Source organism: Rhinatrema bivittatum, chromosome 1 (genome assembly GCF_901001135.1).
Source record: "Rhinatrema bivittatum chromosome 1, aRhiBiv1.1, whole genome shotgun sequence".
Lineage (NCBI taxonomy): Eukaryota > Metazoa > Chordata > Amphibia > Gymnophiona > Rhinatrematidae > Rhinatrema > Rhinatrema bivittatum.
This window is the reverse complement of record NC_042615.1, coordinates 495,160,572-495,183,604: the sequence shown is the minus strand read 5'-3', so window position 1 is coordinate 495,183,604 and position 23,033 is coordinate 495,160,572. Positions and strand designations below refer to the sequence as shown.

Below are 23,033 nucleotides of genomic sequence, written 5' to 3'. Positions count from 1 at the left end.
AAAAATGGAAACAGAATGCTAGGAATTATTAGGAGAGGAATGGTGAATAAAATGGAGAATGTCATAATGCCTCTATATCACTCCATAGTGAGACTACACCTTGACTACTGTGTTCAATTCTGCCCACCGCATCGCAAAACAGATATAGACGCACTGGAGAAGATACAGAGAAGGTTAACCAAAATGATAAAGGGGATGGAACAACTTCCCTATGAGGAAAAGCTAAAGGTTAGGGCTGTTCAGCTTGGAGATGAGATGGCTAAGGGGGGATATATGATGGAGGACTACAAAATCATGAGAGGACAAGGACAGGTAAATGGGAATCAGTTATTTATTCTTTCAAATAAAAGAAGGAGTAAAATGCACTTCATGAAGTTAGCAAGTAGCACATTTAAAACAAACTGGAGAAAATGTGTTTTCACTCAGCACACAATTAAGCTCTGGAATTCATTGCCAGGGAATGTGGTTAAGGCAGTTAGGTTAGCTGGATTTAAAAGGGTTTGGACAAGTTCCTGGAGGAGAAGTCCATAACTGCAATTAGTCAAGTTGACTTAGGGAATAGCCACTGCTTATTACTGGTATTAGTAGCATGGGATCAATTTAATGTTTGGGTACTTGCCAGGGGAGGGGCTGTCCGGTGAGGGTCTGCAATTATAGAAGGAATTTTTAGCTGGAGGGAAGGGAGTTGGTTGGATTCAGAGACCATTAAGGGAGTGGGACATCATGGATCATGGAGGTCCAATTGTGTCTTTCGGGAGGGATAGTGTTGCAAGTAGTCCAAATATCAGAGTTAGCCAGATAATTTATTTGGCTAACCCAACCTTGCCTCTGAACACCCTGTTATGATCTATAGTCTGCAGGTTAACCCCGCGGACCATCTCATCTCCAGCACGGAACCAAGTGAGGGCGCCATGTACCGGCACTAAGGGGACAGTCCTCTGGGTCCTGCCACTGCCTGCGGTGGAGGCGCTGTCTGTACTTCCAGCCCCAAACCTGAAATGCCCTCTGACATCAGAGAACACCTCCCTTGGCATGTGCGTCAGACTGCCGCGTTCAATTTGCCTCCCTGCCAGCTCCCTCCAATGCCGGGCCAGGTCCCTGTCTGAAGATTCAGCAGGGACTTGGCATGTCTCTGATGTTGCTCCTGCCTCAGGCCCCTCCTAGAGGCACACATTCACCAACGGCATCCCTCTTAAAGGGTCCGCAGCGGGAAAATCCCGGAAGCATATGAAGGTGATGTCACCCACTGGGGCCTATAAGAGGCCACTTCTGCCACAGTTTCCTACCTCGGCAACAGGTTGTCTCATCTTGAAAAGTACACTGCCTCTGTGTTCCTGTTCCTGATTTTTATCCCTGGTTCCTGAATGTCCTGAGTGTGTTCCTGGTTCCCTGCAGCTGGTTTGTCTCTTGAGTTCCTGTCTTCATGGTCAGTTCCTCCTTTGTCTGTCTTCAGCATCTATCTTGCTCCTGTGGGCCCTTGTCTTCTCCCCCCTTCTTCGTTTGTCTCTTGGATTAGACTTCTGGTTTTTGACCTTGGACAGGCTCCTGGCTTCATCTCAGATTTATCTTCTGGCTAGACTTCAGCCTGAACCTGTTTCTGTTTGCTCTTTCCTGTGTTGGCCTGTTGCATCCTCGTCTCAATGTATCTTCACCTGCCCAGAGGCCCACGCCTCAGTCTAGCCGGCCCCAGCACTCGAGGGCTCAACCTAAGGGGGACCAGGGCTGGTATTGGTGAATCTCCAGTTGGGCCTCTGCTCCAATCGGCTCCACCTGCCCATGGTGGGGCCCTGCAGGGCTCCTCCCTGCAGGTTGCACCAACTCCCCCTTGGTTCAAGGGTCCACTACTGCAACACACCCCCAACATGCCCCGTTTTTATTCAGTTAAATCTTAGCTGGATAATGACTTATCCAGCTACCTTTCATCTGGATAAGCAAGTGGAATATTCAGAACTTGCCATTTACTCCTCATGGTGTTTCATGAGATAAATTAATTTAATGAAAGAAGCTACAATTCATCAAAATACTAGTGTTTCAGCTCCCTACAGGAAGTTTAATTAGGGTAACAGCAACTATAGAAAATGTAAATACCTTACTACTGCTTCTTCTGTCTTCAGCGTCTTTACCCTGCTGTTTTCCATTCCTTGCACTGACATCCGCATCTGTTTCCTGGAGCTGGTGAAGATGTTCTTGCCAGCTCCAGTAATCAACAGGGAGTAAAGATAATGAGAGTGGAGGGAGCAGTAGTAAGGTATTTAAATACTCAATTTAGTTGCTGATTGTACTGAAAAAAGTTTCTACAGGGAACTGAAACACTGGTATTGCTATAGTTTCTTTCATTAAATCAATTTAGTTTGTGAAACCTGTACCTTTTGTTGCGCCCGGTCGCAGGCGGCTGCAACCTTTGTTGCTTACCTCCTTTCTTCTACAGCACCAAGTCTGGGGAGGATGTCCGCCTCCGCTTCTATACGCCAACCCCCATGGCGTGCCCAGGACGGCGTGGGCGCTCCCAGCAGCCGTCTTGCATCCGAGGTAACCTAGGGCACGCGCACGCGCCTGCCCCCTTCTTGAACGCGCCATGGGGGGGAACCTCGGGGGCGTCCCCGCCACATGATGTCATCCGCTTACTGTACTTAAGCTCAGCTAACCATTTAATCTACGAGTTAGCAAGGATTCCTGTCCTGCTCTATTCCGCCATTCAGGGACTTGTCTCGCTGTTCCTATCTGGATGATCTCGGTACCCGCTCCTCGGGGGCCTTGTTATACCTAGGGCTATCCGCTTCTCGGAGAGCCATGTTGCCTGTCTCACCTTCCTTTTAGTGAGCTTCATCACTGTTCATCGGACGACCCTCCATTGCTCATGTTCTGGGTCTCCTCGCTGCCTACTCTACAACTGGCTTCCTCTAACGCTGAGTACTGGACCTACTTCTCTTTCATCGTGTGGATTCTCTGATTACCCCGCTCTGCAGACCACTACCGGATCCATACTGTCTTGTGCAACCATCACCATCGGCGTCCAGCCTACTTCGCGCCTCGGACAACTACCGGAGATTGCTAGCACAAGTCTTCATCAAGAGAAGGTACTCCCTGGGTTACCCCACGCTGCAGGACACTACCGGATCTACATTATCTTGTGCAAACAACAGCTTCAGTCTGCGGCCTACCCCGCACTGCGGACCACTACCGGAGACCATCAGCACAAGTCTCATCTAAAGGAAGTATCTCCCGGATTACCCCGCTCTGCGGACCTCTACTGGAGAAGCCTGCTTGCAGGCTATTTACATGGACTGAGTTTATTAACCCGCTCCTCGGGTTATTCTTGCTGCATAATAAACTGCCTCTATTGTCAATCACTCCTGAGATCCCGCCTGTCGTGGTGAGTCCTCACAGGGCTCCTCTCTGTGGGTGGAGTCATCTCTTCCACGACCCAAGGGCCCACTGCCTAACTTTCCACACAGAACGTAACACCTTTACAAACTTAGGGCCTCATTTTCAAAGCACTTTACCGCGTGCGATAAATTCGCGAATCGCGTTAACGCGATTGCAAATTAGTCATTTGGTATTCAGGGGGCGGAGCATATGTAAAGCGGGAACCTGTGTATTGTGTGCGGCGAAACAACCGCAGTGGTAGCGCGGCTGCTATCGCGGATTTTAACTACAACTCCAACTTCGCGTTATGGACTGCGCTACGGGCCAGAAAAGGATTATCGCCATCCATGGTAGTTCCGGACAGCCTGTTGCAGGAGAGAGAGAGAGAGAGAGAGAGAGAGAGAGAGAGAGAGAGAGAGAGAGAGAGAGAGAGAGAGAGAGAGAGAGAGAGAGAGAGAGAGAGAGAGAGAGAGAGAGAGAGAGAGAGAGAGAGAGAGAGAGAGACTTACTATAGTGCCTATGCCCTACATAGGTATTTGAATCCCTATGGGAGGGCTACCTACTAACTCGGGGTGGGGATTAGGTATGAGCGTCGGGGGTTGGGGGCCACTTTTGCATTCCACATGAGACCTACGGACAGAACAGTGGTCTCTAGTGCAGATTTGCTGGCCGTCGGAGTGAGGACGCTCACACCAAGAAGTGGTTTGGGCAACGTTCTCTCCACCTAGCTTGATGGACACTCTACCTGGGCAACAACATGCTAGGTGGAGAAAATGTTGGCCAAATCTCCGCTTGGAGTGAGCGTCCTCACTCCGACGGCCAGCAAATCTGCACTAGAGACCACTGTTCTGTCCGTAGGTCTCATGTGGAATGCAAAAGTGGCCCCCAACCCCCGACGCTCATACCTAATCCCCACCCCGAGTTAGTAGGTAGCCCTCCCATAGGGATTCAAATACCTATGTAGGGCATAGGCACTATAGTAAGTCTCTGTCTCTCTCTCTCTCTCTCTCTCTCTCTCTCTCTCTCTCTCTCAACAGGCTGTCTGGGACTATCTCCAAAACGTGCCAAATATTGTGCACCACGCACCGTGATAAAACCCTGAAAGAATCATCGTGCAGTGGGAAAACATCGCGTGCGGTGCTAATGTAATGGCGAAAACATCGCCGCACACAATGTTTCCCCACTGCATGAAAGAAGCCTCATTTGCATTGGTAACGCCCCCTAATGTGTTACCAATGCGATATTGGAAAATAAGGCCCTTAGATTGTAAACCCTCTGGGGATAGGAAAATACCTACAGTACCTGAATGTAAACCAATGTGATATGTCAAATTGAATGTCTGTATATAAAAAATACATAAATAATTTTATTTTTAATTATCTGCCTTTGACAATGCTTCAGAGCAAATTACATTCAGGTACTGTAGGTATTTCCCTGTCTCCAGAGGGCTTGTAATCTTAAAGTGAGATTTACTATACCATGATATTTTACCGTGGGAAGGGAGAAATATTGCGGGGCATTCCTGTGATATTTCACCCCTCCTCGGGAAAATAACTCAGTAAGCCATGAAAAAATGCACGATGGCAGCCCACATCATACAGGGCTGAAATAAGTTTAGAGGGCTATGTGCCCCCAAAACAGCCTCCCCCAATAAGCTAACCCTCCCCAGGAGGTCATGCAAGACAGAGAAACATAGAAACAGAAACAGAAATGATGGCAGAAAAGGACCAACTGATCCACCCAGTCTACCCAGCAAGCTTATGTCAGTATCTGCTGCACTATGCAGGTTTCACTCATGTTTATCAGTTTCCCAGACCGTAAAAGTCAGGGCCCTCAGATGCTGTCCGAATCCAACAATAGGGGTATATACTTTAGTGTGTTTGTTTATCTGTATTAAATAGGCATGCAAAACCAAGAGTTTGTTTGTTTGAATTAAAAAACTAGCCAGAAGATGGAAATAAGCTAGGAGCTGTGCATACCTTATTTCATTTAATAAAACATTCATAAAAAGTACATTGAAACAAAATGTACTTAACTAAAATAGACAGGTCATATATTAAAATACATATTATGCTCTGGAGAAATGCTACTGCTTCTGACATTGAATTATAGATTGAGTAGAGAGTAAATTCAAACTGTCAAAATTTACCTAAAAGCTTGCTGAATAAGAAAATTCTTAAATGCTGTTCTAAATGATTTATAACAAAGATTCAGCCTTAGGTCAACAGGAAGAGAATTCCACAATGAAGGTGCTGCAACAGAAAACGCCAACTCTCTTGTGGATGACAAGCAAGCAGTTGTACTAGAAGGCACATCAAGCATCCCCCACTGGGATGAACACAGTTGGTGAGATGGATGGTAGACTTACAATAGTGCATTAGCCCAAAGACATGTATCTGAGTTTAACAATTTAAATATGATCATGCCCACTTTATAAGCAATTCACTGCTCAATTGGAAGCTATTTCAAGTTTACAAATATAGGAGTTATATGTTGGTAATGCTTTATCCCTGATATTAAATGGGAAGCTGCATTTACCAACAATTGCATAGTATATAAAGTAGTATATGCCACATTCATGAAGATGAAATATGAGTATGTAATGGTCAACTGTGTCAAAAGCAGCAGAAATATCAAGAATTACAAGAAGATATTCGCAGCCACAGTAGTCAATGATAGGCAGGATGATAGTTTGTACAACTGTCCAAAAATCATGAGAATGCAATAAATGTTTTAAACCAGCAACAAATCGGAGCTTAAAGAAACCTGATTTGACAAGAGATCTAATCTGGGATTTAAAAGAAAGATACGAATCAATCCACATTCTCAAACCTTTGATTGAATCAGTTATATTACACATTGAATCTCCAATAGATATAGAAGGATAAAGTTTAGTAGAATGTGATCATTTAGTCACCAAAAATTCTGTTTTTGACATATTCAAAGATAACTTGTAATAGTGTAATCATTGTCTGATAGGTTGACTCAATCCAGGTAGCACGTAAATGAATACAAAATTGTAAATTATCTGCGTAAATGTTATACCTGTTGGAGATGCTTGCAAGAAGTTTGATAATCGGGGCCAAATAGATATTAAGCAAGACTACTGATAAAGCAGAACCCTGTGGTACACCAAGGGGAAAGGAATGGGGGAAGCACGCGGGCGTCGACGCGCGCAAGGTGCACTAGTGTGCACCCCCTTGCGCGCGCCAACCTCCGATTTTATTACTTGCCAGCGCCTGCACGTTTTTAAATCTACCCCAAAAAATACAACAATAAAATCAACAATATATAAAATTCCACAGATGTGTTCCAAGCTAGGCCTTTAATGGACTCAGAATCTCAAACTGACACGATTCACGACTGTGAACAAATGTGGGAAAGGAAGAGGTAAACAGATATGCAGAATAAGAAAAAGCCAGTTGTTCTGGGAAAACTGTATGCAGCCTCTCAAAACATGGGAAAGGGGGTAGATTTTACAGCCTTGAACAAGTAGAAGCAACAGAGCCAGGCTGCTTTTTTAGGCTCTTGTGACAAAAAGAGTATGGCATTGTTTTATCATTGCCTTTGCTCTATTGTTATGTTTTGCCTATTTGTTTAAACGAATGCACATCCGTATGAATCACTGCCGTATGCAAGAATTGCAATATCATTGTAAATTGCAATGTCAGAAATTTAGGAAAAGAAACCCCCAAAATCTCTAGCAAGAAACAGCGGTTTCACCTTTCTCTAATTTTAACTGTATAATATTTAAAAAAAAGACCGATTTCTCTTCTCCTTCATTTTTTTCAGTTTTTTATTTATGCAGTTTCCAAATTTATACAAGACAATCTTGGTGGAAAATAACCATTGAAATGGAAAATTCACAATAAAGGAAAAAGAAGGACAGAAAACCCACCAATCAATACATATTCTTACTAACACTCTCAATTTTCAATCCAGTCCTCAATAGGGAGGGAGGGGGGGAGGGGGAGAGAACACCAACCACAACCCAAGGGGAAAAAAAAGGACAATAAGCAATAGATCTTAGAAGCGGCCATTGCAATATAGGAAACTGTTGTGAGACTATTATGACTGGAGATCAACTAAAGGATCAGTAGAAGGTACTTTACCTATCAAAAATTGGGTCAACTGGGGAGGGTCATAAAAAATATAAGAATTATTCTGGAATTTTACCAAGCACTCGGATGGGAATTTAAGGAAAAAAAAGACCCCCCCCCCCCCCACTTGTTGAACCCTAGGACGCAATAGAAGAAATTGCTTGTGCCTCTTTTGAGTCTGCCTAGAGACATCCGGGAAAAACTGTAACTTTAAACCGTAAAAAGGGTTCTAATCTATGCCGAAAAAAGAGTTTCGGCAACCAATCTTGGTCCGGCTCAAGAACTAGTGTAACAATGAGTGCAGCAGAAACTGCCATCTCAGTGTCTGATGTTTCAAGCATTGTAGAAATATCTATGCTATAGGGATGTGAATCGGGCTTCGGACAATTGAAAATATCGTACGATATTTTCAAAATCATCAGAAATCGGGGGCTCCCCCAAAACGATAGGAAAACACCAAGATATTGATCGTGGGGGTTCTCTTATCGTTTTGGGGGAGGGCGGGAAAAACGGCACACAAAAATAACCCCTAAACCCACCCGACCCTTTAAAACTAATCCCTTAGCTTCCCCCACCCTCCCGACCCTCCAAAAAACATTTTACAGGTACCTGGTGGTCCAGTGGGGGTCCTGGGAGCGATCTCCTGCATTTTTGAAGATGGTGCCGGCCATCCAGTGCTCCCTCCATGTGACAGGGGCCGGCCAATGGCACGGATACCCTGTCACATGGTAAGGGCAAAGGGCCATTGGCGCCATTTTGATTAGTGGCAGCCGACAGCCCGGGAGCGGGAGATCGCTCCTGGGACCCCCGCTGGACCACCTGGTACTTTAGAAAAGTTTTGGGGGGGTTGGGAGGGTGGGGGAAGCTAAGGGATTAGTTTTAAAGGGTCAGGGTGGGTTTTTTGTTTATCGGCTTGGGCGCAGCCATACCGGCATTTCCTGTGATTCTCGGGAGCCTTTCTCCAATGCAGGATTACCGGGTGGCATTCCCTCGGTCGAGCTAAGAGGTGACAGAGAGCCTGGGAGAGAAGGGAGCTCAAATTCTCCTCCCATTCTCTCCAGCGGCTGAGCTCCCGACAAAGAGCTGCTTCTCATGACGTAGGAATCCATCGGGTCCGTCAGAGATTGCGATGGAGAGACCGTGGGGAATGGCCCTGCCCTCGGCTTTCTCTTCCTTCCCATTAAGGCAGCAGTTAAAAGGAAAAAAAGTTTCAGAAGGAAAATAGCCTGAGAGAGATCAGCACGGTGTTCTCGATCAGTCAGCCATCTTGGATCCGCCCCCCCTTCTCCTTCATTTTTTTTACCTCTTCTGCACCACACCTTTGTCTAAAGATTTAAGACTAAAATGGCAGCAGTGGCTACAATTGAGATCATACATTTTCTCAGGGATAATCCTATAGTATGATCCGGTGCATGGTGTAGGTACTCTACATGTAACCTCCTCCACCTAGTTTTATTTATGGAACTGTTTATTTTTGCTGTAAAAATAATTGCACTTTCTTAATGACTTAGTAATTTGTTTGTGGGGAAACAATTATAGATGGGTTTAATTATATTAATTTTGGACCAGATGGGTTTCATTATATTAATTTTAGACCAGATTGCTTCATTGCTAGCAATCTACAGCCTACACATAATCCCACTTGAACATGCTTTTCTTATGATCATTTAGCTAGTTTAGGGAGGAATTCTTAAAACTATTTCTGCACACAGAACAGTGTTTTATACATGAGTGGGATTTTTGAAAGTCACCGTCCCATTTTCTGTGCATAAAGTTATGCACATAAAGCCACTCTGTATGTAACCTTACATGCAGGATGGAGAGATGTTTCTGGGGGTAGAGCTGGATAGAAGTTAGCACTTAAGCCCACACTTTTGCGAGTTCAAGAGTGTGTATGCATATTTTCCCAGAAAAAGCAGGCACACAAACAGCAGATGCAGTGCACTTTTTTCTGAGTCAATTTTGAAAAGGAAAGGTTTCCTTTTAAAAACTGATGTAAAGACTGTGAGTAAAAAATACGCACAGTTTGAAAGTTGCCCCCTTCATGCAACAGCACACTTTACACATTTTGATATACTGATCTTCCATGCCACCAACTACTGTGTATAGAAAAATGTGAAAAACTGGTAATAATGTGTAAGGTGAAAAACAACCCCCTATTTCAAAGCCTGCTGAAAATGCTTTTGCATCTGAAACCCCTTCCTACTCGGGCTTGCTATTCCCTTCATGGAAAAGTACTTAAACGCTGCAGGTTGCTCTCCCCCCATTTCCGTGTTTCTGTTAGCATCAGTAAATGCCAGTAGCCCAGAGTACAGGCGTTGGTCATGGTTCATAATTAAACCCTGTGGATTTCAGAAGTGCTTTCCTTCTTCCAGCAGGCAGGCATGAGAAAGTCTCTTACTTCCATCTCTCTGAAGGATATTCTCTGGCTTGCCTAACTGCTTTTCATTATTGGGACATCTGATATTAAATTACAGATCAGATGACTAGCTTCTAGTTAAGATTCTCGTTAGAATTGTAAACCCTTCCCCCCAACAAATCTGACTAAGGTAAATCTCCAAAAGCAATTGTGACTTTTTCATCTCTCACGCATTATTGAATATACCTCCAAAATTATCAACGCATTATCGGGTAGATTTTAAAAAAATTGCTCGTTCGCGTACTTTTGTTTGCGCACCAGGCGCAAACAAAAGTACGCTGGATTTTATAAGATACGCGTGTAGCCGCTTGTATCTTATAAAATCCAGGATCGGCGCGCGCAAGGCTACCGATTTTGGGCAGCCTGCGCGCGCCAAGCCGCGCAGCCTGCCTCCGTTCCCTCCGAGGCCGCGCCGAAATCGGAGCGGCCTCAGAGGGAACTTACTTTCGCCCTCCCCTCACATTCCCCTCCCTTCCCCTACCTAACCCACCCCCCGGCCCTATCTAAACCCCCCCTACCTTTATCTATGGATTTACGCCTGCCACAGGCAGGCTGCTGGCGCGCCGAGACCCAACCCGGGGGCTGTTCCGGAGGGCGCAGCCACGCCCCCGGAACACCCCCGGGCCGGCACCACACCCCGGGCCCGCCCCCCAAACGCCGCGCCACGCCCCCAAACGCAGCGTCACTCAGTGATGCCGCCGACACGCCCCCGACACGCCCCTTTTCAGAAACCCCAGGACTTACGCGAGTCCCGGGGCTCTGCGCGCGCCGGCGGCCTATGCAAAATAGGCGCGCCGGCGCGGGAGGGCCCTGCTCGCGTAAATCCAGCCGGATTTACGCGAGCAGGGGTTTTAAAATCTGCCCCTATGGTGTTAACACCATAACAAATGCAAATTTTGAGAAGCAGCAGGATTTATGGAAATGAGGGGCAATATTATGCTATTGCATAGTGTGTGGGGAGAGAGAGAGAGATGAGATTTCTACTATGTTTTCTCACCCTAGCTTGATGGACTCTATAACAGGGTAACATCAAGCTAGGGTAAGATAATATAATACAAAATTTCATTTTTGTGAGACTTTCCCCACTCCAAATGATGTCAAATCTTCACCGAGGTGTACTGTACTGTTCGTATGTCTCACCCTTCATGAAAACCTGGCCCCCAAACCAACACCTCACCTCAAACTATTAGATGGCCCTCCTGTAGGCATAGAAATAGTTGCACACTGTGAGGGCCTCCCAGGAGGCTCTCTCTCTACTCCACTCCACTCCCCTCCCCAGAAATGGCCAAAAGGCAATTCACAAAATGTATCACGAATTGCGTTACGGCCATTTCGTGCATATCGCACAGCTTAACACCAGGAAAAAAGGTGTAGTTATTTCCGCCATTAAAACTGTGCGATACTGCCCCTCATTTTCATAAATCCCGCCCAAACTCCTCCCTAATCCCATCCTTTTCTAAAATTTGCATTCGCACCATGCACTAGCGTTATTATTGCAAGCGTTAACGCATTATCACGTGTGTTATTTAGATTTTTTTTTATATTCTGCTTTTCACACATTTTCAGCTTTTCAAAGCAGATTACATTCAGGTACTATAGGTATTTCCCTATCCCCAAAGGGCTTACAATCTAAGGGGGTCATTTTTCAAAATGCGGTAAGGCTTTTTCGCATGCGTTAAGGGCTTATCGCATGCAAAAACGTGTTTACCGCATGCGATCGCACCATATCGTACGGTGCGATGCAAATTCTAAAAATAGGAGGAGTGGAGAGTGGGCTGGGTTAGCCTGTCGGTGAAGAGCTATTGCACAGCCATAACACAGATTTTAACTACACCTCTTTCAAATGTGTTAGCGGCCGTGACCATGCGGTGAGGTTTCATTGCCATTTGTGATGTGTCCTGTAAGGCTTATTTCAGACAATTTGAAGGCTCCAGAGCCCTGGAGGGAGGGAGGGAGGGGGAGGGGGAGAGAGAGAGAGAGAGAGAGAGAGAGAGAGAGAGAGAGAGAGAGAGAGAGAGCGAGCGCACCTGGCCATAATGTCATGGCCCATAGGCAGGTATTTGTATCCCTATGGTAGGCCCACCTAGTAACTCGAGGTGGGGATTAGGTAAGTGTGTAGGGGGTTAGGGGCCACTTTGACATGCTACGTGACACCTACGAACAGAACAGTGGTCTCTTGTGAAGATTTGCTGGCCTTCGGAGTGAGGAAACTCACTCCAAGATGAGATTTGGGCAATGTTCTCTCAACCTAGCTTGATGGACTGCCTACCATAGGGATACAAATACCTGCCTATGGGCCATGACATTACGGCCAGGCGCTCGCTCTTGCTCTCACGCGCTCGCTCTCTCTCTCTCTCTCATCCTTAAAAATGGTCCCCCAGTGGTTGAATGCAGGAAATACAACAGGTCTGGCACTTATCACAGAATCTGAAATGGTATCACAATTTGCACTAACTTAGCTCTTCACACAGGTAATTAGCACAAATTGAAATAAATACTATATTAGCATAAAACACACCCCTTTTGCTATCACATGCGGTACTTACTGCATTTTGATAAATCCAGGCCTAAGTTTGTACCTGAGGCAATGGAGGGTAAAGTGACTTGCCCAGGGTCACAAGGAGCGACAGCAGGACTCAAACCCTGGTCTCCTGGTTCATAGCCCACTGCTCTAACCACTAACACCATAACGCATTTTGATGAATGACCCTAAAACTTTGTTATACGGACAGTGACTGAATATGGCCCTCAGAATCTTTGACTGCTTCATCGTAAAGCAAACTGTCCTCTGTTCAATTCAATGAAAAGGCATGAGTTTTTTTTCAATGTTATCTGAGTAGTGTCTGCCATGTTCCTTATTGCTTAGCTTTGCCTTTCCTAGTTACACTGTCTGTGCTCATTAATATTTATCTTGCCTTTCTATTTTTTGCATAGAAGTGTATCTGTTACCCCATTGTATCTGACATTCTTTCCACATCTTCTCTTTTATCTAACTACCCAGAACATTAGCGGCCTGTTCAAAGAGAAGGGTTTCTTCCAGACAAGGCATGCCATCAGTAGACGCATGTATTATTTCCCTGGAGTTTGCCCTGGAGGGGATCAGATGACCTTTGTTTGGAAGTATAGTTGTAGGTGCAGCATTTTTTCTCTTTCTTTGTGTTGTCTATGAGGTATCCTCAATTGCTGTCCTTTTTGTAGCCTCATTTGTATACAAAGAGAGTTTTATAAGATCACACCGATGCCTGTGTGAGTTACAGCTTCTGACCCTGTGCGTGAATCCTCCCCTTTATAACTTCTGAACGGTTGGACCTAGCTGAACCAAACTGGGGGAACATTAAACTTTTAGTTTTCATATTTGGGGAGTGATCTTGGGAGGGCAAAGTGAGGGGGGGGGGCAAAGTTGCACATTTTGCCATAAGAAATGCATTGGGACTAAAACCAAGACTCGGTCTGTCGACTCGTCTTTCTTTCAGTCCTGCACTGAAAATTTATCTCATGCATGTTCATTGTGGATATCCTGAAAATCTGACTGACTGGGGGTCTCCCAGGACAGGTTTGGGAATCTCTGCTCTAAGGAGATGGCAGAGCAAATAAGTGTTATACCTGAGAATGTCATTTTAACAATGCTATGGCAAAGTATTACTGAACTATGTAGAGGTTTCCTACCAGATTTCCAACTACTAAATCTAAGCTGAAGTTACTGGAGAACACAATGCACTTGCAACAGTTTGTGGTTCAAACTTTAACTTGATCTGTGCAAGTAGCAGAACAGAAACTACAGAGCTCAATATTCAACTGCAGCTTCGCCAATACCAGCCCACATTCCCCTTAGGTTGAGCTTTCGGATGCCGGGGCCAACTGGTCTTAGGCCTCTGTGGAGATGAAGATCCATTGAGATGGAGTTGTTGTGGGCCAGCACAGTAGGAGAAGTGGAGTCAGGTCAAGCAGCGGTCAGGGCAGATTGCAGGTAAGAGTCAGGTTCAGGCTGTAGTCAAGGTGGGTAGAGTTCTCTCAGAGTCGAGGTTCAGGCAGAGGTTGGACCAGGGTGAGTTTGGTCAGAAACATTAAACAGGCAATGCTCAGTGGCAGGTGGTCTAGCAGCGTCAGGGTCCAATCCAAGTTCAAAGCTAAAAGTCCAATACCACGAGACAAGGAACGAAGAAGACAAGGGACCACAGGAGCAGGAAGGAACGCTAAGGACAGATGAGAAAGACTGAGCAGAAAGACATGAACTCAAGATGAAGCAGACTGCCAAAGGAACCAGGAACACAACAGAGGAACACAAGAACTCAGGAACACAGCAGGAATCAGGAACCAGGATCAGAAGACAGGAACCAGGAACCCTGAGACAATGCACTTTTCAAAGGAGATGACCTATTGCCAAAGCACTGGAGGTACGTCTGGAACAACTTCATATAGGGCCAAGCTGTGATGTCATCAGAGGGCGCCATCAGGCCATTTCCCTTCACTGTCCCTTTAAATGTGGGGGAACCAGCCATGCGTGCACCTAAGGCAGACGGACCACATAGAGGCTCATCGTTGGCTTCTCAGCTGAGAATTCAGTCAGCATGCCGACTTGGGTGGTGATGCTCCAACTGCGAACGGCAATCAGGTGCACTGGAGGAACCCCAGCGCATCAGAATGCAACACTTCTGACCCGACCAGCCTGGAGGTGAAAGAGGTAGTCTGCAAGAGTAGCCCGTGGTCCACCAAGCATAACAATATAGCTAAATATTATCTGGATAACTAGTTACCCAGCTAGCATTAAGCCAGATAACATGGGGGCATTCCATGGGCGGGCAGTAGGCATTCCAGGGAGGAGCTGAGTTAGCTGGCTACCCTAACCGGCTAACTCTGATCGGGCAGTAGGGCTGTCCTAAAGTTAGCCGGTTAGACATAACTGGCTAACTTTAAGATAGCCTGCTATATTCAGCAGCACAACTGTGATACTGAATATATCCTGCTAGATAGTCAGATATGTTTATCCGGCTAACTTTAGGTCATCCTACAGTGGCTGAAAATGGACCCTGTAAAGTCTTGAGGGCTTTAAAGTTTCCATAGTTAAAGATAGTCCTGCTACCGCTAGGGAAAACTAAGGAAAATACCTAGGTTGTTAACTTTATTCTAGATCCTATTCTTTCTGGAGAGGAACTTCAAAAGAAATATCTGATTACAGATAATTGGGTTTTACTAAGGAAACATTCCACCATATCAAAAGTTATCCAACATTTCTCAATCAGCAGCTCCCTCTCAGGATTTGCTTTGTCTTACACATAAACTGGAATGATCAGAGTTCAGAGTTCAATGTGGCTCAGAAGGGAATTCCTTTCGTTACTTTTGTGATAGAGGTTGATGAAAACACTGCTATTAAAGATTGAATAAAAGTCCCAGTTTTACTGATCCTTCTCTTTGTGTTTATTGCAGAATATTTCTAAATCCTTCTTAGATCTTTTTGCTAGAATATTCCCTGATGTCTCCTAGGTGACCCAAGGTAAGGGGAAAGGTTTTCTAGCCCTATTATAAGATTGACAGGAATCAAAGAGCAAGGTGTGGAGAAAGATGAACAAATAGCAGAAATATTCAGTTTGATGTTCACTAAGGAAGACACTACATAAGAACATAAGAAAATGCCATACTGGGTCAGACCAAGGGTCCATCAAGCCCAGCATCCTGTTTCCAACAGTGGCCAATCCAGGCCATAAGAACCTGGCAAGTTCCCAAAAGCTAAGTCTATTCCATGTTACCATTGCTAATGGCAGTGGCTATTCTCTAAGTGAACTTAATAGCAGGTAATGGACTTCTCCTCCAAGAACTTATCCAATCCTTTTTTAAACACAGCTATACTAACTGCACTAACCACATCATCTGGCAACAAATTGCAGAGTTTAATTGTGCGTTGAGTAAAAAAGAACTTTCTCCGATTAGTTTTAAATGTGCCCCATGCTAACTTCATGGAGTGACCCCTAGTCTTTCTATTATCCGAAAGAGTATATAACCGATTCACATCTACCCGTTCTAGACCTCTCATAATTTTAAACATCTCTATCATATCCCCCCTCAGCCGTCTCTTCTCCAAGCTGAAAAGTCCTAACCTCTTTAGTCTTTCCTCATAGGGGAGCTGTTCCATTCCCCTTATCATTTTGGTAGCCCTTCTCTGTACCTTCTCCATTGCGGTTAAATCTTTTTTGAGATGCGGCGACCAGAATTGTACACAGTATTCAAGGTGCGGTCTCACCATGGAGCGATAGAGAGGCATTATGACATTTTCCGTTTTATTCACCATTCCCTTTCTAATAATTCCCAACATTCTGTTTGCTTTTTTGACTGCCGCAGCACACTGAACCGACGATTTCAATGTGTTATCCACTATGACGCCTAGATCTCTTTCTTGGGTTGTAGCACCTAAAACGGAACCCAACATTGTGTAATTATAGCATGGGTTATTTTTCCCTATAGGCATCACCTTGCACTTATCCACATTAAATTTAATCTGCCATTTGGATGCCCAATTTTCCAGACTCAAAAGGTCTTCCTGCAATTTTTCACAATCTGCTTGTGATTTAACTACTCTGAACAATTTTGTGTCATCTGCAAATTTGATTATCTCGCTCATCGTATTTCTTTCCAGATCATTTATAAATATATTGAAAAGTAAGGGTCCCAATACAGATCCCTGAGGCACTCCACTGTCCACTCCCTTCCACTGAGAAAATTGTCCATTTAATCCTACTCTCTGTTTCCTGTCTTTTAGCCAGTTTGCAATCCACAAAAGGATATCGCCACCTATCCCATGACTTTTTACTTTTCCTAGAAGCCTCTCATGAGGAACTTTGTCAAACGCCTTCTAAAAATCCAAGTATACTACATCTACCGGTTCACCTTTATCCACATGTTTATTAACTCCTTCAAAAAAGTGAAGCAGATTTGTGAGGCAAGACTTGCCTTGGGTAAAGCCATGCTGACTTTGTTCCATTAAACCATGTCTTTCTATATGTTCTGTGATTTTGATGTTTAGAACACTTTCCACTATTTTCCCTGGCACTGAAGTCAGGCTAACCGGTCTGTAGTTTCCCGGATCGCCCCTGGAACCCTTTTTAAATATTGGGGTTACATTTGCAATCCTCCAGTCTTCAGGTACAATGGATGATTTTAATGATAGGTTACACATTTTTACTAATAGGTCTAAAATTTCATTTTTGTAGTCCTGGGGTGTATACCATCCAGTCCAGGTGATTTACTACTCTTCAGTTTGTCAATCAGGCCTACCACATCTTCTAGGTTCACCGTGATTTGATTCAGTCCATATGAATCATTACCCATGAAAACCTTCTCCATTACGGGTACCTCCCCAACATCCTCTTCAATAAACACCGAAGCAAAGAAATCATTTAATCTTTCCGCGATGGCCTTATCTTCTCTAAGTGCCCCTTTAACCCCTCGATCATCTAACGGTCCAACTGACTCCCTCACAGGCTTTCTGCTTCGGATATATTTAAAAAAGTTTTTACTGTGAGTTTTTGCCTCTACAGCCAACTTCTTTTCAAATTCTCTCTTAGCCTGTCTTATCAATGTCTTACATTTAATTTGCCAACATTTATGCTTTATCCTATTTTCTTCTGTTGGTTCCTTCTTCCAATTTTTGAATGAAGATCTTTTGGCTAAAATAGCTTCTTTCACCTCCCCTTTTAACCATGCCGGTAATCGTTTTGCCTTCTTTCCACCTTTCTTAATGTGTGGAATACATCTAGACTGTGCTTCTAGAATGGTATTTTTTAACAATGACCACGCCTCTTGGACATTTTTTACTTTTGTAGCTGCTCCTTTCAGTTTTCTTCTAACAATTTTTCTCATTTTATCAAAGTTTCCCTTTTGAAAGTTTAGCACGAGAGCCTTGGATTTGCACACTGTTCCTCTTCCAGTCATTAAATCAAATTTGATCATATCACATCACACCCACCCTGATCGAACTCCACTGGCTGCCTATACAATCCCGTATCCTTTTCAAGACTCTCTCACTCATCCACAAAAGCATCAATAATGAAAACTCTGACTGGCTCAACCCTCCCTTACTTCTACGCAAATCCACTCGACCATCTCGTTCCGTACACCAAGGAACACTCCGTACCCCCTCTATCAAATCGACAAAACTCACCTCCACAATGAACAGAGCCTTTTCCCTAGCCGGTCCCACCCTTTGGAACTCCATGCCACCAGACCTTCGTACTGAATCCTCTACCTCTAAATTTAAAAAAAAACTAAAAACTTGGTTGTTCCTACAAGCCTATCCTTCCAACATGAACCTCTCTCCAAATGTTATCTGATCCTTCCTCCCTCGTCCCACCCCACCCATCTCTCACCCTATCTTCCTTTCGTGCTTACTCTTCTCTACTTCCCCCCCATTCCCTCTGCTCCCAATGTAATTCCACTTATTATTTGTCAAATAGCATTATATTATGCCATTCTCAATCTCTATTAAACTTTGTGTAAATATCCTTTTCCCTCCCATTCACCTAAGCAGTACCCCCTCCAGAGGTGCCTGCTCCTTGTAAATTATAGCCATCTCCCTACTCCTTGTAAATTATAGCCATATTTATTTAGTTGTTTTTGTTTCCTAATACCACAGTTACTATTCAATGTAAAGGCTTCGCCTAAAGTTATTAAGTTACTTGTAAACCGATGCGATGTGCAAACGGATGTCGGTATATAAAAGGTTTTAAATAAATAAAAATAAATAAATATTATGATCACTATTGCCAAGCGGCCCCACCACCGTTACCTCTCTTACCAATCCTGTGCTCCACTGAGAATTAGATCTAAAATTGCTCCCTCTCTCGTTGGTTCCTGAACCAATTGCTCCATAAAGCTATCATTTATTCCATCCAGGAATGTTATCTCTCTAGCGTGTCCCGATGATACAGTTACCCAGTCAATATTGGGGTAATTGAAGTCTTGGTAATTGGTACCTGGCTGATTTTTAAGATAAGTATAAATTTCATTAACCTTCATGAAGATAAAGGATTTAATGATTGTTCTACTATTATTATAGGATACAGACTCTTGTATTGATAGCGTTTACACGCCCCTGAGGAAGCTTTCGGGTGAAACACGGGCCGTGTAGGGCCGTATTGAAATTAAATACATCCGCTTTAAAGAGTCTATGACTAACGGAGGATATTTTAAGAAAAAGAAAAAAGAAAAAATTTTTGAACAAAAAGTTGTTGAAAGTTAATAAATTTAAAAGAAGGCGAATGATTGAAAAGACCGGTTGGTGTCTCTATGTGAACATACAACGTCAGGCTTGCTGACGCCTTCTTTAGCCTTTACTTCTAAGCTTCATTTTTTCCACTTTTGGTGTTGACAATGTTGGTAATTGAAGTCTCCCATTATTACTGCACTACCAATTTGGTTAGCTTCCCTAATTTCTCTTACCATTTCACTGTCCGTCTCACCATCTTGACCAGATGGTCAAGATGGTGAGTATACCCCTATCACTATAGTCTTCCCCAACACATAAGGGATTTCTACCCATAAAGATTCAATGTTGTATTTAGTCTCATGCAGGATGTTTATCCTGTTGGACTCTATGCCATCCCGGACATAAAGCGCCACACCTCCTCCCGGGTGCTCCTCTCTGTCATTGCGATATAATTTGTACCCCGGTATAGCACTGTCCCATTGGTTATCCTCTTTCCACCATGTCTCTGAGATGCCAATTAATTCTATGTCATCATTCACTGCTATACATTCTAATTCTCCCATCTTACTTCTTAGACTTCTGGTATTAGCATACAGACATTTCAAAGTTTGTTTTTTGTTTGTATTTTCATTCTGCTTTTTAATTGATAGGGATAAGTTAGAATTTTTTAGCTCAGGTGAGTTTTTGGTTACAGGCACTTGGACTATTTTTCTAATTATTGGAACCACACTGTTGGGATGCCCTATTTCTAATGCATCATTAGTATCCTTTGAAGATACCTCTCTCCGAACTACGCGCTGATGAGCAACTGTCGGCTTTCCCCTTTGTTCTAGTTTAAAAGCTGCTCTATTTCCTTTTTAAAGGTTAGCGCCAGCAGTCTGGTTCCACCCTGGTTAAGGTAGAGCCCATCCCTTCGGAAGAGACTCCCCCTTCCCCAAAAGGTTCCCCAGTTCCTAACAAAACTGAATCCCTCTTCCTTGCACCATCGTCTCAGCCACGCATTGAGACTCCGGAGCTCTGCCTGTCTCTGGTGACCTGCGCATGGAACAGGGAGCATTTCAGAGAATGCTACCCTGGAGGTTCTGGATTTAAGCTTTCTACCTAAGAGCCTAAATTTGGCTTCCAGAACCTCCCTCCCACATTTTCCTATGTCGTTGGTGCCCACATGTACCATGACAGCTGGCTCCTCCCCAGCACTGTCTAAAATCCTATCTAGGTGACGCATGAGGTCCGCCAACTTCGCACCAGGTAGGCATGTTACCAGGCGATCCTCACGCCCACCAGCCACCCAGCTATCTACATTCCTAATAATCGAATCACCAACTATGACGGCCAACCTAACCCTTCCCTCCCTCCTGGAGAAGAACTGTTGCTGATTGACAAGAATACATATGAGAGAGGGGCTGATAAATCCCCATTTACAGAAGAGAGTGTTTGGGTGGATCTAGCAAAACTGAAAGTAGAGAAGGCCATGGGGCCGAATGGTACACATCCCAGAATATTAAGAGAGCTCAGAAGTGCTAGCGGGTCCACTGAAGGATCTGTTCAAAAGATCCTTGGAGAATGGAATAGTGCCACAGGATTGGAGAAGGGTGGTTGTGGTCTCGTTTCACAAGAGTGGTAGCAGAGAGAAGGCCAGAAACTACAGGTCAGTAAGTCTTCTCTTATAGAAGGAAAATTAATAGAAATACTGCTATAGGAAAGGATAACGAACTATCTACAATGCAATGGATTACAGGATCTGAGGCAACATGGTTTTAGCAGAGGAAGGTCCTATCAAATAAGTCTCATTGATTTTTTAGATTGAGTGACTACAGAACTGGATTAAGGAAGAGCACTTGATGTGCTTTACTTGGATTTCGGCAAGGTCCCACACAGGAGGCTCTTGAATAAAATGAGAAGCTTGGGAGTGGGTCCCAAGGAGGTGGAATGGATTACAAATTGGTTGACTGACAGACATCAGCAGGACGTGGTAAGTGGAACCTACTCTGAAGAGTTAAGAATAATAAGGGGAATTCCTCAAGGATCAATTCTGGAACTGATTCTATTAAATATCTTTGTCGGCATTATTGCTGAGGAATTAGAAGGTAAGTTTATCTTTTTACAGATGACACTAAGATCTGTAACAGAGTGAACACATCTGAAGGAGTATAGAAAATGAGAATTGATCTAAGGAGTGGTCGAAGGTTTGGCAGTTTGGATTCAATGCCAAGAGGTGCAGAGTCATTCATTTGGGGTACGACAGTCCAAAGGAGCTGTTTGCAATGGGCAGTAACTGATGAGCACCAGCCTTCAGAGAGACCAATAGTGTCCAATGATATGAAAATGGTGAAGCAATGTGATAAGGTGGTGACCAAGGCCAAAGGGATGCTGGGCTGCATTCAAAAAGGCATAACTAGCAGGAACATTAAGAGGTAATAATGCCGTACAGGTCTTTGGTGAGGTCTCACCTGGAGTACTGTGTTCCGTTCTAGACTGGAGACCATATCTCAAAAAGGATAAGGAGAGGATGGAGGCGTTCCAGAGAAAGACAACCAAAAATGTGTGGGTTCTGCATTAAAAGACTTATAAGAGGAGACTGGAGAATCTAAGTATGTATATCTCTGAGGAGAGGAGAGACAGAGGAGATATGATGCAGGCTTTCGAATATCTGAAAGGAATTAATGAGGCACAAAATCAAACATTTTCTAGTGGCGAAACGCTGCATCGTCGGGATACATTGAAGTTGGGATGCGTTGAAACTACTTGCTCCAATATCGCATGTTTGGGGCTATTCTTGGGAGATGTGGGAGTTACTTGTATTGACAGCGCATGTTGCCGGCCGCATTTACCCCATCTATTTTTGGAGATATTCGATCTTTTCTCTACATGACTGGCACATGAAAAGAGCTTCTTCCTGCTGATAGCAGTTACATTACTAGCAGCGCGGAGCAGCTGCTAACCGGGATGGCGAACACTGCTAGAATTGTGATATATTAATGATATAGATGTACTCTTAGAGTCGTTTACATGGAGCTGGTTGGCAATATTTTTCACTGTACAGCAATTGGATCTTTTGGTGTTTTTCTTCATATCTAGTAAACTTGGTTTTTCATTGCCTATACTACGAGGATTCTAACTGGGGCTTCACATATTTTGGAACTATTTGGTTATCTATTAGTTTCGCTCCATGTTTTGCAGTGCATTTATAATTTATGCATTATTTCCTGAGATTGCCCTGTGCTTTTGTGTTCTTTGTGGGTTGTGTCTTTGTTTTGTTTTTTTCTTTCCGTTTTTTGTTTTTAGTTTCTTGGGTTTATGTCTGACGTGTCAGTATGTGTTTGTTATAGAGGTATTATAGTGTATATTTTAACGATATTTAATTGTATTGCTTATATTTTTTATACCAATTATACTTTTTGTATCAGACTGTATATGATTGGCTTTATGGAGATTATAGTAAAAGACAAATTGGCAGTTTTCTAAATAAATAAATATAATTTTGGACAAGAAATTTAAGTAAGAAGTTGATATGTTTTTTACTGTTCTAGATATGTCCCTTTAGGTTATCATTAGTATTCAGCATTGTAGCAAGCTGGGATTTTAAAAATGACCAAACCTAACATTTTTCTGATCCCAGGAAGCCCTCTGTGATCCTGACCTGTATATGCAAATATTACAGAAATAAAATATTTTCATGTAAAATAGCTTTAGTTCTGTAAAATTTCTGAGACATATAGTTGTAGCTATTCTCGCTGTGGAATTTTTTTCTCATGTGGCAATAATGATTTTTAGACCATCTTGAGGAATTTAAACTCTATCCCATGGAGATTTGCTCCCGTGCATGATTCATTTTGAACATCTAATAATTTCACAGATTAGAGACCAAGGTGATGACAGCATCCAATTGTTGTTGCCTGCCTCACCTTTAATCAAAATCACAGACCTCTGTGGTTAAAGGACTCTCTTCTTT

General features: G+C 43.8%; 1 protein-coding gene across 5 annotated transcripts in view; it reads right to left on the bottom strand.

The window, feature by feature from the left end:
* Window positions 1-23,033, bottom strand: part of ADAMTSL1 (ADAMTS like 1) — a 1,467,826-nt gene that overhangs the window by 702,378 nt on the left and 742,415 nt on the right. The gene's annotated exons all lie outside the window — the stretch shown is intronic.